The following is a 4,432-nucleotide window of genomic DNA, read 5'->3' as shown; positions in this document are numbered from 1 at the left end:
CAGAGGGCGAAAAATCAACCGCGGCGCGTTCCAGCATAAGCGCGCAAGTGGAGCTACTGTAATTTGGTCGAATACTTTAGTTTGTATTTTTTCTGCTAGGGGCGCTCAACACGACTCAATATTTGAGCTATTAAAGCACATATAATAACCGACAGACACAGTTACAGTGTCATTTTCTTACAAAATAAGCAGTCTATTGTTTTTACTGGACTTCTATTATTAAAGTCCGTGCTTTGTTACTTGAATAAAGGTTTTGAGGCCTCACTGACATGTGATCAGCGGCAGCCCACTGGTATCGATTGCAGTCCGTGCTGTTTATCGATTCAAATTGTACGGCGGTTATATTTGCGAACGGGGTGGTCGTTTCCTTTGAGCAGCATCACGCAGGTTCATTTTAATTAGATATCAATAATACCTCAGCCAGTTTATGCGTCCAACATTCGATAGCTGCCACCAAGCGAACGTGTTTAAAGACGGTGAACTTATCAGCTGCGGCGTTTCACTGGCGGCTACGTGCACGGCTTCCGCCGTTTGTGATCTGCCGCGTCTGGCCGCGTTGCGTGTGGTTGCTCGAAAAAACGTGCTGGCCAGCACGAAAATTCATCGCTGGAACCGAGCACAGTCTGCTTGAAGACTACCCACGAAAGCGGATTAACCTTGCAGCCCCTGGGCTTGTGCGCCGGTGAGTAAAAAAGCAGTGTTTCGCATTTTCAACTTTCAATTTCTTTGCGTGCGAGGCGGACAAAGCAGATTCCTGTCGACATTTCTTAGAAGTAGAAAATAGTAATAATTATAAAGTTATTGCCCTTCCAAAGCAATTGAAACGAGGCTCTTGCTACTTTGCCAAGTTGCTAAAATTGCTAACATGAGTACAGCATAAATAATAAAGTTTTGGCTGTTTCTGCATAAATGATACACCGCGATAAATTCACTGCACATTAGTGACAAGTGTAGTTCCGGTGATACAGTTAGATTAACTGCATTTGAGACATAATAAGATGACTGTGTTTATTACTAGTATCTGGCAGAAATTGTAATTTAATCGAGACTTGACTAAGCACAGCCCACACAAGGACACCACTGAAAGAAATGCACACTCAAAACAGTGTTGTGTGTGTGTGTTTGTGCGTTTGTCTGTCATGGAGCGTTTCCTGCACTGTTCTCTGTCATACATGAATCACAAACTCACGCACACTTCCACCATAGTAATTTAGGCTCTTTTTTCTTTCGACTCCAGCCTCCAAGACGCTGCTCATATTTGGACTCATCCCTTTGGACTCCATTGTCTCTGGACATAGAAGTCAACCGTGAACGTGTCTCCACTGGAAGTAACATCAAGGGCCAGAATCCTCACAGGGTATGTTTCTGAACACTTCAACTAGAACCGTGATTTTTCTTCATTTATGGGACTAACTTTTGTTTCACCATTTTTTGCTTGCATGTGTGTCATGGCTTTGTCATTTCTCTTTTCAGGAAGACGGACAAAAGAGAGATTATTGGTCTGCAAGCTGCCCACGCTAAGCCACAAGATGCTCAACTGTCACCACAATGACAACAGGTCCTCTTGAACTACGTGCCTCACTATGAAATGTTTGGAAGTTTACCAGATAGAGAGGTGTGAGCCCTATTAGGAAAACAGCAGTCTACAGTTTTGTATCATACTGAGCGGGAATGAGAAATTTGACATACAAGCTTAGTTGCTTTTAAGGGCGCTTTATGACAATCGGAGAAGTAACATGTTGAGTCCCAACTTGTTTCTTTTGCAGTCATTATAGCCATGACGACCAGAACAGAAACAATGTAGCAAGCTCCTACTTGCTAATGCACAAACTCTGTCATCTGCTCTTTGCAAATCAATTTGACGGGCATTAGTACCACGAAGTATCACATGCTCCCTCACAACGATAATTTGTTACATGAAAATGCAAAGAATTTTAAAATGATCAAAAGCGCTTAATGCAATTTTAAGGAAATGACACTTCATGTTGACTGAAACTCATTTTATTTTTTGCTTAAAGTACCCTCAGGGCCAGGGGCTTTAAAGAGGGGAGTGGTTACAAAGTAGTAGAGTAAAACAAACAAGTGCATTGAGTTCTTGTAACATAATGATTCTCCTGATTATACAATGTTAGCTAATGTTTTGCAAAAAAGTTTGTTATCTGTGATGGCTACGATACTTGGTGGTTCCATTTCTGAGATGTACGGGGCATGAAAGAAAGACTTCGTGTTACATGAATCAATTCCTACTTTACTGCGATGATCGACGCAGTTTGAAATGCACTGAGGCCGCAGAATGAAGTCGTCATGAAGTGTGGTGTGATAGAAAATTTTATGAAATAGCAAACGATGGCCGACTTTACGGTGATTAGCTAGTGGAATGAGTGCTAGGCCAGTTTACATTGAAGTTATACTCGCAGTACGGTTATAATTAGAAATAATGAAACGAGTATAGTTATTTTGTACTCGTTCAAGTGAAGTAATAAGATTAACGCGACTGGGATCTCGTATTGCAGATGCATATTCAAGTTTCCAGCGAATTAGTCTTGTAAAGCTGTCGTTCTAAAGTAGACGGTGCTTTGGAAAAGTTACGCCTCAAGTACCCGAGCATGTGATTAGCACTGCTAATGACGTACTCTATATTATTGGTCCAATTTAAGTTATTTATATGACATGACAAAATCTAAGGGAAAGTTAGCATGGCAAGTGCTAGGATTAGAATTAGATCTGGAAATGCGCATGATTTTACATTTGCTTACAAGAGGCTCATATACAGTTTGCATGAAATCAATAACTAGGCTAGTACTGCACCATAAGAGATAGCTAGAAAAGGCAAGCTCACACAACCGGCCAGCCTATTTCACACTTCACAAACTTGAGAAATCACTAAAAGCAAATTTTCTTTCTCTTCAAACAGCAGATGACAAAACCTGCGCACGGTGTGCTCCCAAAAATATTTTGAAATGTACTCGTAGAATAAGTTCAGCTTAACATTCAGCTAATCAACAGTGAACAGGCAAGGGAAACCTCAGCGTGGGAACTGTTCTTCGTCTCGGCCCTCACAAATATGTTTGCTTGGTGAAACGCTGGCTCCAAGCTGAGGCTTCTCTTGGTCACCTGTTACTCAACTGAAGTGTTCATCTCCTTGCAACCTCTTTGCTGTGTTTGAATACATATACCGAGATTATTTTTCACCATGAAACCACAAATTACATTTTCCAAGGATCTGTGAGCATTAATTGGGCTTGCTTATATGTTGATTTAGTGCCCTTGTTTATTCACACAATATTTCCAGAAGTCCTTGTAAGCACTGCTGTCTCCATAACGTTCCTTGGTTTCCTTACAAGTACTCTACTTGTGTCAAAGCCTTTGCTGCCGCACCTGAGCACTAAATGTGCAGCAGAAAAATATCAAGAGCAGGAAATGTGATGTAAAATTTAGCATAACGCCCCCCTCCTACACTTCGTGCCTCTCGCCAATGTGTTATGAGAGCTATGAGACATTGCAGCTCGAGCTTATCTTGCTGACAGTACATTTTTGCCGAGAAATTTTTCGTGTTCCTTTCTTTAATCTAGCTGAAATCGTCGAACGCAGAGAATCTGTGTTTCTGTATGTTGTAAACTCAGTGACGGACAACATTAAGTCCACCTGAGCTGTACGAAAATTGTGATCATGTACTGCCTCATTCACCATTGACAATAAACAATGTGAGCTTACTTGTTTGAAGTGTTTTATTGCCAGTTGAGGCCTTTCGGTCACCTGGCGACATAATGAAGATATCTGTAGTCATGTTAGAGTACAGTACACACGAATACCTCCCCGAAAGCGGTAACAAAACGCCCCAAACCAGCGAGCGAGCAGCGCGACCAGCCCTACGAACCGCTACCGTAGCGGCCATATTGCTCACTACCTAATGATGATGATATTAGTTTCGATTCTGCCAGCGCCATCTCTCGGTCGCATACTTTAGTTCACAACGCCACCGCTACGCTTATTTTCGTTGCACTGTGGAAGGTACAGTTTCCCTTCTCTAAGTTTGTATGGGTGTTCTGTGCCTTAACGGCGAACGCCCCCCCCCCCCCCCCCCCCGCCCGACATCGCGGAGTCGACCATTCCCGCCGCGGGACCGACAGCACCATCGGCTCCCGAAGCGACCGCCCACAGCGACTCCAAATCCGCCGACCCCCCTCGTAACTATGACAACCGGCCGGTTTGGACGGCTCCACGGAGGGTGACTTATCGCCGCTACCGCTCACGTGCCCCTGCCGACAACACGCCAGCTACCCAGCCCGTGATGGCAAGGGCAAGGGCAAAAAAATGTCACAGTTTCACCCTAAGGGCGAAGCAATGAATGCGATAGCAACTAAGCAATGTCATACGAAGTAAGGTGAGCGGCTTTGGTAGCAATATGAATTGTAGTAAACATGAGCTGATT

The 4,432-nt window shown here is 43.4% G+C and overlaps 1 long non-coding RNA gene across 1 annotated transcript; it reads left to right on the top strand.

The window, feature by feature from the left end:
- Positions 1 to 260: 260 nt before the first annotated feature.
- LOC125942516 (uncharacterized) lies at positions 261 to 4,048 on the top strand. Its single transcript, XR_007465175.1, has 3 exons — positions 261 to 682; positions 1,238 to 1,357; positions 1,474 to 4,048. It is a non-coding gene; the product is annotated as an uncharacterized LOC125942516 (long non-coding RNA).
- Positions 4,049 to 4,432: the final 384 nt, after the last annotated feature.

The sequence above is a fragment of the Dermacentor silvarum genome, chromosome 1, assembly GCF_013339745.2.
Source record: "Dermacentor silvarum isolate Dsil-2018 chromosome 1, BIME_Dsil_1.4, whole genome shotgun sequence".
NCBI lineage: Eukaryota > Metazoa > Arthropoda > Arachnida > Ixodida > Ixodidae > Dermacentor > Dermacentor silvarum.
Note: the sequence above shows the minus strand (reverse complement) of the source record. Positions and strands in the feature narration are given on the sequence as shown.